Below are 12,653 nucleotides of genomic sequence, written 5' to 3' on the forward strand. Positions count from 1 at the left end.
GATTTTGCAGCTAGCAAATGGGGATGAAAAAGCTAAGCAGGTCTGAACTAGTAGCAATGGTATCAGCAGCAGAACATCTCACAGCACATGACCTTTTTGTTGAGCATTTTTCTCAATTTGTTTGCAGATGGATTAGTAAACACTGGCTATTTAAGAAGCATTCTGATCTGTTTGTGGGGAGGTTGGATGATCCCACACTTTCCAGTGCACTGTCCTCTCACTTTCCTGATAACAAAAAGTCCAATCTGGGGGGGGGGTGAATTTGCTATGCAAGACCTCCTAATCGTCTATAAATGTGCAATTTGCTGCTCTCCAACTGAGTCCCAGACTCAGAATAGTAACAATCTGAAAGAGCCCCAGGACAAGGGCTGTTCATACAGCCCAAGATGTTCATACAGGTTTTTCTTTGCATATAGTGCCAAACTAGAAGCAGATACTATAGTTGCATAACATGAGAGTCTTTGAGTTGCAGAACTATAATCATAAATCTAAATACAATAGCGATTACGCTAACAGAGCAACTTCTAAATCAGCAACAGAGAAACTGAGATCAATATGAGATCAAGACCTGAGAAACAAGAATATTAATGCATGCATTCAGTACACACAGAAATCATGTTCGGCTCCTGCAAAAGATCAAATGAATTATTATAACACACCTAGGTTGCTTCACTGATAATCTGCAATATGTTGCACAACTATACTTTCATTTTATGACTGCTCACAGCATCTGTTTTTAACATCGCCATAGCACACAGCAATAAACTGTGTCATTTCCTTAATAAACCCTAGGTGTTTACACAGTCTGCAAGTTCGCCAAGTAAACAGACAGCATAAGGAGGAACTTTAAACATAATTATTTTAGCTTTCAAGGAAACATGAGCTTCAAAATGCATTATTTAAAAATAAAATTAAATACCTAAAATTGCATTTAACATTCTACATACAAGTGATTTGTCGAAGACATATGTATAAAAAGGAAAACCCCGCATTTTGCATTTCAGGTTTTCAACAGATCACTAGATACTGGATTAAGAAACAGAAGGCAATATGGCTTCACCCCCCATCCCTTAAGTTTGGTTGCCCTTCATCAGAGACAAGCCTTTCGTGTGGCAGGCCCTATGCTGTAGAACTCCCAATCTGTACAGGTTTGGCAGTATCTATGCCTGCCTTATTTGAGACATCTTCTGAAAACTACATTGTTCAAACAGGTCTTTTTTTAAAACAAACCAGTACATAAGTACACAATAATCACCTGCTGGATGAGGCCAATGGCCCATCTAGTCCAGCATCCTGTTCTCACAGTGGCCAACTAGATGCCTGTGGAAAACCAGGGAGCAGAACATGAGCATGAAAGATTCCTCTCCAGCCATTGGTATTTGGGAGCATGGCTGCCTCCAGCTGTGGCAGCAGAGTGAAGCCATCATGGTTAGTAGCCATTAAGAGTCCTCTCCGTGAATTTGTCTAATCCTCTTTTAAAGACATCCAAGGTGGAATCTACACACATATTAAAAACGTTCTGAAAATGCTTTTTTAAAGCATGGTACATTGAATTTTCCATCGTCATCCAGTGTCACATTGTATATTGAACTTAAAACACACTAAAAATGTTTTATTTGCTGCTGTATAGCTGAGTGTCAAGCTGATGGCCGTCACTGCATCCTGGGGGACTGAGCTCCATAGTTTGACCCTGTGTTTGGTGGCTGGGAAGAAGGTAAATTCCATGCTATGGATCATTAGGAAATAAAACTGCCAATATCATAATGCCATTATACAAATCTATAGTGCAACCACATAGGGACAAGTATCATTGCCCTTCCATAGGTTCTCAAAACCTATTGCTGTATTAAGCTTGCTTTGTTGCCAGCTCGATTTTTCATTTATTTAAGCCTGAGCAGTTTTGCCTTAGGCTGCAAACCAATTCACACTTGAAGTGATTCCCTAAGTGGCTGTTAATTGCGGACCCAAAGCTGCTCAAGTGCACATTTAATCCAGATTTCCCATTTAATCCAGATTTACAATTTCTGCAGAAAATCCAGCAATTAAACAAAACCCATGGAAAGAGTGGATCTGAATTTAAATGGGGAGGGATATGGGAAAGCATTTTGATGATGATAATGATGATGATGATGACAATGATGTTGTGTAGAATATGCAGAAAACTTGCAGGCACAAGCAGCACTGAGTGCACAGTAAACTGTATTGTGGAAGTGTTCTTACTTGCAAAGGAATGTGCATAAGACTGGGTTCTAAGGGGACAAATTTAATTCAGTTCACATTTAAAGGTGAGCCTACATAATTCACACTTTCTGAAACAGTATGCGAACTGAAATGCAGCTGTCCCTTTGAAATTCATACTTATTTAAATTTTGAATAGCAGTTCTCCAGTTCTCTTGTGGGCAAGAATGATATACTGGGGTGAAGTGCCCATAAAAACTCATATAAATGAAAATAACACAGAAAAATGCATTATTTTAGGTGAAACTGCTTTGCAAAAGTGTGTGCATTTGGTAAAATTGCATATCAAAATGTGTATGTTAGGAGACTAAACTGCTGGTGAATGTTCATGAAGACTTGAAAAGAAGGCATGTTGATGATGTAATGCAAAAAAATTAGAAACAGTGATAAATGAAATGGACAAATCTGCCCATCCCTAGCTGTAAGTGGTTTCATTTCTTTAAAACATTGTCCCTCTGCCCTCTGCCCAGTGTACAGCTAAACAATTTCCCAGAATAGTACCCTGCAAAGAGGAAAATCAGACAAGAGGAGCCTAGGAATACTGACTCCACAGTGGGAGTGCGTATTAATCAAAAGGAGCAATGTAATAAGGAGAGAGAGGGGAAACAAGAAAAACACTGCAGCCACTGTTGTATTCTTGGCATCGAGCCCACATGGACACAATTTCACAAGACAACATTTTTACTAATGCTGGGCTCCAGCTTTTGCCGTGTCCACAAAAAAGTGATGCCAATTCACATCCGTTTCTGAAAAGCAAATTACCTAGGATGTCACAGGTTTTCAAGCATTTCAGAATCCTGCAACTGGATTAAAGCAAGCAATAGATCATTTGGCATGTTCTATCTATGTATCATATTCACAAGACCACATTCTGCCTCTTGGGTACCATAGTCAAACCAAACAACAAGCAGCATTATAAAATGGTGACTATAAAGCCTTTGCAGCTAAATAAATTAAATTTTCACTCCTGTACTGGAAAAGGTTGATAATTCTAGAAGGAGGGTTATCATTTTTGTTGTTACTATGTTATGTATTTTTGCGTTTTTTATATTGTAAACCAAATTACTCAAACAAGGCAAAGTGCTCCTTGCATGAATATTTTCAATACACTGTAATTTACAGGAAGTCTTTTCAAAAAGGGTAGCTAAGCAAAGAAGAAATGAACTTGTATGCAGAATACATTGTGAAAAGAAAAGGAAAAAAGCTCCAAACCACAAAGTATTCAGTGACATGAAAAAATGCTGAGGAAAAGGGCCAAGGGATTAGACTAAAGAGAAGTGGCTTTCAAGCACTAGGACATAGTTTTGCACATATTAGAGATAACTAGTCTAGACAGGAGTAGGGTGGTGTGGATTCCAAGTGCTCCTTCAAAACCAGACCCTGAGTGGTAGTGACACTTTCTGGTCAATATTAAAGGGCAAATGCATATTTCCAAGTTTGTTCGTGTTTAAGGGAACTCCTTCTGTTTTCTTTTTCTTTTTAGTATTTTAAAGATCCAAAGGAACAGCAATCTGAACTGAAGGACACATTAGAGTATGCATTCCCTATTGTCAAGCACCTTCTTTCGGTGTATCAGTGACCAAGCACTTTAGCCTGAGGAGCTGTATTCTGTTAGCATTCAGATGTTCAGATGCTACTCAAACACTACAAATGGCAAGGCTTTTTCCCAGAGCAGCTTGGTAATTACCTGTAGGTCTGTGAAAGGTGCCAACAATTTCTAAGTGATTTTTCAACATCTACAGCAAATGTCAGTTCCCATAATTATTTGGGGGAACCCATGACAATTACTCTAGTATGATTAAAAAACCCAAAAGTGTGTACCGTATTTATTTTATTTTAAATATTTATAAACTGGACCAGCAGTATAACAATAAAACATAAATCACATTGCATATCATTATGTTACAACATATAATCTAAAACTAATAAGAAAGCCCCTGCAAAATCCTATAATACATTACAATTTAATTTAGCTAGCATAAAACCATTTCCAAAGCTGAAGAAGTAAAATAATAAAATAGTACCATGTCTAACAGACACACTGCTGTAGATATGCTATGAGAGAAAAATGCAAATAGTAGTTTCTAATTAAAAACAAAGGTGGTTGTGTTGGTCCATAAGAAAAAGCTGCAGTCCATAGTGGGTAATGCCTTTATTATAAGTAGGGATGGAAGAGGAATTTGTACTTTTTGAAATGACAAGCAAAACACAATCATCCTTCAAAATTCACATTCCTCTGAATTTTGTGATGAAGTCCTCCAGCCAAACAATATTTACAAGAGAAAATGCATATATTAGGGGAAAGTGTGGACAAAAATATATTTATGAAAATAACATAGAAGATGCATTATATCAGAGAACATTAGTTGTAAAAATATGAAAATTAGTCAAATTGCATACAAAAGTGCTGATGTATTTTTGTGATGATTTTTTAAAAGTAAAAAGCTGCAGAAATGTGATTTAGAACTGAATTTCAGATTGGAAATATGAGAAACTGAGAGAAACAAAATTGGCAAACCATTCAACTCTTATTATGACCGACCAAAAAGTCACAAAAATAGGACTTGAAAATAGAAAACTTGAGTTTTCTAGATCACTTCAATGGTCAGGATGTTACTCAAAGCAAGGAGTGACAGAATGAGAAAAGACAACAAAATAACAAAGGTACAAAAATAAAGTTAGATGTTGTAGCAATGAGGTCGGTTTGTTCTCAGGCCTATGACATCTAGCCTAACTGTTATATTTCCTTTCTTCTCATTCCATCACCTCCTGCTTCACATAACATCTTGCCTGATTAGGACTTCTGTCACATTTTTGTGACTTTTGGTTGGTCCTAATAACTGTATCTTCATCTAACTGTGGACTTCATAGTAAATTCTAGGGACCGCAGGTGGTGCTGTGGGTTAAAGCCTCAGCGCCTAGGGCTTGCCGATCGAAAGGTCGGTGGTTCGAATCCCTGTGGCGGGGTGTGCTCCCGCTGCTCGGTCCCAGCGCCTGCCAACCTAGCAGTTCGAAAGCACCTCCGGGTGCAAGTAGATAAATAGGGACCGCTTACCAGCGGGAAGGTAAACGGCGTTTCCGTGTGCGGCTCTGGCTCGCCAGAGCAGCGATGTCACGCTGGCCACGTGACCCGGAAGTGTCTCCGGACAGCGCTGGCCCCTGGCCTCTTAAGTGAGATGGGCGCACAACCCCAGAGTCTGTCAAGACTGGCCCATACGGGCAGGGGTACCTTTACCTTTACCTTTAATAACTGTATCTTCATCTAACTGTGGACTTCATAGTAAATTCTACCCTGCTAGCCACCCTGAGAATATAAACGCATGTTGACAGTGTAGGATATAAAATAAATAACTAATCTTTGCTGGTATTCTTGACTTTGACTAAATATTCACTCTACTTCTTTTATTCTCATGATGGAACTTTGTGGTCAGAAACCACATGAAATCTTGTTCTGAATGTCTCTTTATATTCATGTCCTTTTATTGTTGAGGCTAGATAGGAAACAATATTGGAACATAGTGCCAGGAGAAGCTTGATCAAATAGCTGCTATTCTCTTTCAGTAGGTACCTAAGTAGCTAGGAAAGAGTTAGAAGAATGGCTAACTGTATACAGATTAATGTGGATGTGTTTGGGTAATTTATGGGGTATCACGTCTATTTTTATTTTTGTAAAACTGAAAGAGCAATTAGTAATAATCACAAGGAAGATTACAGCTGTTGGAGAAACCACAATGTGGGTTGATTACTTCCTTCAAGACTGCATATCTTTAAACTCCCAATCTGTGTGTAAACCTTTGAAATAGTCCTCATGAAAACAGCATTTTACAGGATTCTTTTAGAAGAAAGAAAATGCTTCTTTCATCAATTTATTTTCCTGAGTCTTTATTTGTGTGCACCAGATTATTTTGTATTAGTCATAAGGTTGAAGAGAGAAAACTACAGGTTGTAACAGTGGAATAAATATTTTGTTTGGTGCCCATGAGCATTTGGGTAGCATGTTACTTTGGGAAGCACACTATGAGTGAAATATTTTTAAAACAGTGATAAGGCTATCACTTTAGGTAGCTGTCCTATTTTCTCTCTGCATCATTCCTTCAACTTTTCCAGTTTATCTACACCTATAAACATTTCTGAAAAACCTAAAAGCACAAACTTTCCACAACCCAGCCTGGTTTATAGATGAAGGACAATATATGAACTAGAATAATAGAAAAAGCATTGCTCCATTTCTTCCATTGTCCCTACTATTACTGTTGCTCTCCAACTTTGAATACAGACACATTGCCCTCAATAGCCCTACTTTGCACATTTAGCATAATGGAACAGGTATGTTGGACTGGATGAAGGGGACGAATTCAATTTTGTTCTATTTTAGTGAGAAAATCCCTAATCCACACTTTCAGAACCAATGTGTGAACCAAAACACAATAATTATTCAGAACTTGCACTTCTCTGAATGCCTGATGCAGTGCCCATCTACATAATGACTACAAAATGCATATATTAGGGGAAAGTGTACAGAAAAATGCATGTATTAGTGAAAATTACATACAAACCACATTGGATTAGGGGGATTTGCTTGCAAAAATGTGATAACATTCAAAACTGCATACATACAAAAATGCGATTTTTAGTAGAAATTTACACTTAAATGCTGGTGAATTTTCATGAGGATTATTGCAGAAATATGAAGAACTGGATTCAAGATTGGAAATATTAGAAACTGAGAGAAGCCAAAATGGACAGATTCATCCACCCCTAGCAAGTTTACAGTGCCACGATTCCTTCTTGGTATCACATATACAAGTGCACAGTCACACAGAGAAAGGCTAGCATTAACTAAGCCATATCATTTCAGGCATTTTATGTACACATTCTCCATGAGGCCTGATGAATGTGCACAATGGCTGGTTATGCACAGAGACCATTCAACTCACATTACCCCTAACATATACACACATTTTGCTGGGCATGTTCACACTTGTCACTTTTCCAGAATGGTTGTAAAAAGCAGGTTATAAAGAACAACATTGATATATATATAGAGAGAGAGAGAGACGGACGATTTCCTCTTTCATATCTGTGAGTTACGTGAGCAATTTCCGAGTCACAACTAAAGAATGCTTTCCTATTACGGTATATGGTCAAACCTGGAATGTTTATGAGAATGTAGTTTATCGTGCCAGCAATCCATACTCATGATTACTATATCATTGGAGAAACAAGAGCAAGTCCAGGCCTGAACAGTTTCTACCTGTGGGGCTGCCTGGATTTTGATAGCTATTACAGTATATCTTGTATGCGGAAAGAATCAGAAACATAGTAGTAGGAATTTGGCTAAGGGAGACTGCATCACATGTTCATAACATTGCATTTAAAAATAATTAAGACAGAATATTTGCCACATTATCCTAACTCAATCACCAATCGTTTTGTGTTAATCAGTATGTATTTTCTGCTGGTACACACACAGCACTCAAAGACTTTGATATAGGTAAGGGATCAGACAATAGGAATAAGCTGTTCCTCCACTGTTGTTCAGAAAGGCCCCCCTTAAAACTGCTTTATCCTCTGTGTTTTTAGCCACATTTTAACATTAAGTCTACACTGACATGAAAACTGGTAAATCCTAGCTCAGTTGGGCTTCAGACGTAGTTGCTGACTCGGATCTGTACTGGTACATGATAGGCTATGGACTGCAGCCTTAACTACATTATCTAAAATAAAAGAGCAGTCCAGACCCTTGATCCACTGTACTGGACTGCTGGAGGGAGTCCGGATGCTATAATAATAAGAAACAGAACTCATCAATCATTAACAGCACATAGAATTCACCATCCCTGTTAAAGGTAGACCTGCTCTCATAAGACTACTGTGGGCAGGGACAGAAGTTCCAGCTTTAAAAAACCAAAACCATTCCTTGTTATCTATAAGTGTAGGAAAGAGGGGAATGAGCATCAGGTTTTAAAATTCAAACTAAGTGTCAGGGTCTGCTCCAGACAGTGGGTAAAGAATGCCCCAGATCTTATTTTTTGTACTACAGTAACATGGGTCTGGTAGTGCAGTAGTACCAACACTCCCATACACAGCTAAAGTGGCACAGGCATGTGGAAGAAGACATTATTGGCAATGTCAAAGACTACCCCATAGGAGTCCATAAAACTTGATACAACTATATTACATTAAGTAATGTGGTTTTCCCAGTAGTGATGTATGGAAGTGAGAGCTGGACCATAAAGAAGGCTGATCGCCGAAGAATTAATGCTTTTGAATTATGGTGCTGGAGGAGACTCTTGAGAGTCCCATGGACTGCAAGAAGATCAAACGTATCCATTATTAAGGAAATCAGCCCTGAGTGCTCACTGGAAGGACAGATCGTGAAGCTGAGACTCCAATACCTTGGCCACCTCATGAGAAGAGAAGACTCCCTGGAAAAGACCCTGATGTTGGGAAAGATTGAGGGCACAAGAAGAAGGGGACGACAGAGGACAAGATGGTTGGACAGCGTTCTCGAAGCTACAAACATGAGTCTGACCAAACTGTGGGAAGCAGTGGAAGATAGGAGTGCCTGGCGTGCTCTGGTTCATGGGGTCACGAAGAGTCGGACACGACTAAACAACTAAACAACAACAATGTGGGTGTACTAGTTGGAGGGTTCTCAAGGTGGGGCTGGTGGACTTTGTCACTGTTTGGATTCTGAGAACTACTTTGAATCAAGATGGCAGATCAAAACATGGTTATGTTGTGACCTCACATTTTTTTGGCATATATTTTGCCGCCTTTCTGAACATTGGTACCAAACTTGGTACAAGGTTATTGAAGTGAGGTGGCAAAGTTTGTTGATATTTGGTCAACAGCCACCATTCTGAATTAAGATGGTGCACTGAAAAATCACTTTGGTGTGGCTTTGCCCATTTTTCAGCATAGCTTCAATTTGCCTCATTGCCAAACTCAACACAAAGGTCCCTAAGGCAGAGGCAGTGAATTCTGATACCATTTAGATTCCACATGCCATTTTAAATCAAGATGGCAGACTGAAGTTGACACTTTGCCTGTTTTTTTGCCATAGGTTCAGATGCCTCTCAAGATACTAGGCATGAGTTAGGGTGTGCGTGCTGGACTTCACGGACATTTGGATGCCAGGCACCAATTTGATTCAAGATGGTAGACTGAAATGTGACTTTGGCATGATTTAGGCATAGGTTTGATCACCTCTCGATATATTGTTGACAAACTCAACACAGGTTTTCCTGCCTGTAGCTGCCATGGTAACTGAAGTAAACATAGTAAGCTACCTTATAAAGAGTTGGGCCATTGGGCCATCTAACTCAATATTGTCTACACTGATTGGCAGCAGCTCCCCAGGGTTTCAGTCAAGAGTCTCTACCAGCCCTACCTAGTGATGCTAGGAATTGAACATGAGACTGTTTGCATGGAAAGCAGATGCTCTACTACTGACTTACAGCCTACAGCAAACTAAAGACTGACATCTCACAACTAAGTGACAATTTTGCATTCATAGTGTATTAAAAATATTTCTTAGCAAGACTCTGACTGAGCAATGCAGTGCAAAGCACAGTGTTTAGCTAACATACTGAAATTTAATCTCAAATTTATGCTAATTGGGATTATATTAAAATTTTATGCACAACTGAATTTATAAAGCAGTAAAATAAGAGCACATACCAAGACTGACCGGGCATGATCCATTAATGTTTTCTTTCCCATAAAATGATGCTGAAGTGACTATAAATAATTTTACATTAAAGAATGTGCTGAGCCTTCAAAGGAATGTACCAAACACTTGGAAGAATATATACCAAGAATGCAGATCTTTTCCCTACCTGTCTCCCTTTCTTCTCCCACACATACCAGTAATTAAACTTTACTTAACTCTACTTAACTCACTTTTTATTAGATTGGAATCTAAAGAAGCTTCCTATAATTATTTTGATTTCCCCTTTCCTTCAGCATAGGTTCTATGGTAAAGTGTTGCATTTATTTTAACTTTAACTTTTAACGAATATATGAAGCTGCCTTATGGTGGCACTTTATCTTCCACGCATGTACATCGTTAAACACCCATGTATCTTTTTAGCAGCAGCTGAGCTAAAATGATTATCTCAGTATTTTAAAGGCATTATTTCAATGAGGCAATATATAGGTATTCTATATATATAAATAAATAAATTCACAGACCTAATTCTTTGAATGAACATTCACTTGGAAATCTTCACATTTTCTCTACTTCTTTCTCAGAGGTCTTTTATTTCTGGAATGGCACCATATGAAATGAATTCAGCAAAGTTCAATAGGATTTCAGAAGCCACCTGTGTACTGGATTGAAACAGAAAATATTTGCATCATAATTAGCCTGTTTAACGGATACTTATCTTCTATTACATCTCATAGTTTTGTGCAGCTAAAAAAAAATTGCAGTTTTTCTAGATTCACAGACATTGATATTTAAAGATAACACCTTACATGTTTGCATTTTTTATTATATTCAAATCAAATTTAACACCATCCTACTACCTATTCGCACAAAATCACAAACAAGTGTATGTCCCTTCCAACAATACTGCCAGATTTTTCTCCCCCAAATCCATGAAATAAATGCTCTCTTTACAAAGCCCTATAGGGAAGTCATGCCCTTACTGGCATGAAATTTCAAGGGTTTGCCCAACAGGTACTGCAGTCCATGGCCTGACCATTAGGTCCAGTCACGGACGACTCTGGGGTTGCGGCACTCATCTTGCTTTATTGGCCGAGGGAGCCAGTGTACAGCTTCCGGGTCATGTGGCCAGCATGACTAAGCCACTTCTGGCAAACCAGAGCAGCACACAGAAACGCCATTTACCTTCCCGCTGGAGTGGTACCTATTTATCTACTTGCACTTTGATGTGCTTTCAAACTGCTAGGTTGGCAGGAGCAGGGACCGAGCAATGGGAGCTCACCCCGTCATGGGGATTCAAGCCGCCAACCTTCTGATCAGCAAGCCCTAGGCTCTGTGGTTATTTAACCCACAGCACCACCCGCGTCCCAACTGGCTGCATAGTAGCGAGAAATTCCTCAGTTACTGCTTTTTGCAGCTTGGAGATACTGCAAGAAATGAAAAAGCACCTATGTACATACAGCCAAATTACCATTTGAGCGAGTCCTGAGAAAGTACAGGTACTTCCAGGTGACTGTTATTGTGGGGTTGGTGCTCCTCACACGTACAAGCTTGTTGCAGTGTCCACATGACATCATGGGTCTCAAAATGCCAAACTCTTTCCCCTTTCCTTGTACCACTTTTGATACTTTTTGTGATATAGCAGTACAGTGGTACCTCAGGTTAAGAACTTAATTTGTTCTGGAGGTCTGTTCTTAACCTGAAACTGTTCTTAACCTGAAGCACTGTAGCCTTATGAGGCTTTGCCTTCGGGTGGGAAAAAGTATTGCACCCGGGAGAGGGAGTGGGAGTCAACAGACACTGAAGGAATAGTTTTGGAGAAAAAGCTTTATTTCTACCATCCATGAACTGGTAGAAGGAGCAAGTGTGACAGATTCACAAAACAAGCACGGGTTCACAGTCATTTGCACAGAGCATGTACTGCCCTTCCAGTTCCCTCCCCTTTCTCCTCCTCTTCAGGAGTCCTGCCCCATGAGTTCCTCTGAGCATGAACAGAAAGCTCCTGTCTTGGACTCTTTTGGACTTTTCCCAGGAAAGGGGGTGAGAAGCCAAAGGGGGGTGGGTTGAGGAGCCTTGTGGTTCAGCATGTCCAAGATGTTGCAACTGAATGAGATAAGACTCAGTTCTCAGGCTTGCTTTGAACAGAGCCTATTCATTAGCCTTTTTGAAGCTCTCTTGTAGTGATAAAAGTAACGGTTTGCCCTTGCACAGCATCTTGTGAGAAAACAGAGGAAAACTTTAGCTGTGGATTTTTAGAAGATAGAAAAGGAATTTTGGACAGTTTTGAGGCCTGGTTGGGGGGGTGACTTTGGGCCTAGGTGGGGTCACCTGTCCTCACCTCCTTCAGCACCACTTTAGCTAATGGGGTCGCTAAATGGGGTCACTTTAGCTAATGGGATCGTGCACAATTTCTGTTCTTATCCTGAAGCAAAGTTCTTAACCCGAGATAATATTTCTGGGTTAGTGGTGTCTGTAACCTGAAGCGTCTGTAACCTGAAGCGTATGTAACCCGAGGTACCACTGTATATAAATACTTTTATGGTTTCCCCCTCCCTTCTGTATTCTCATTTTATTATTCCATTTGGGGTTTTTTCCCTATTCATTAGTATTTCTGCATTTTGTATGTGCTTATGTCAATAACCTTTCTGTATGAAAAATGACCATAATAATAATAATAAAATTTCTTATTGAATTTAAAAAGAAATAAAAATAAAATAATTGAATCCAGATTTGCCCACCA

At 39.3% G+C, this 12,653-nt stretch overlaps 1 protein-coding gene across 1 annotated transcript in view; it reads right to left on the minus strand.

Annotated features, from left to right (window-relative positions):
* The window catches only part of SLC44A3 (solute carrier family 44 member 3), a 96,772-nt gene extending 86,175 nt beyond the window's left edge, over positions 1-10,597 (minus strand). Inside the window, exon 1 of the mRNA XM_079981366.1 lies at positions 10,438-10,597. The gene's annotated coding sequence lies outside the window, so the exon portion shown is untranslated. The remainder of the gene's footprint in view (positions 1-10,437) is intronic.
* Between the last annotated feature and the right edge of the window lie 2,056 nt (positions 10,598-12,653).

Source organism: Podarcis cretensis (genome assembly GCF_951804945.1).
Source record: "Podarcis cretensis genome assembly, chromosome: 6".
Classification (NCBI taxonomy): domain Eukaryota; kingdom Metazoa; phylum Chordata; class Lepidosauria; order Squamata; family Lacertidae; genus Podarcis; species Podarcis cretensis.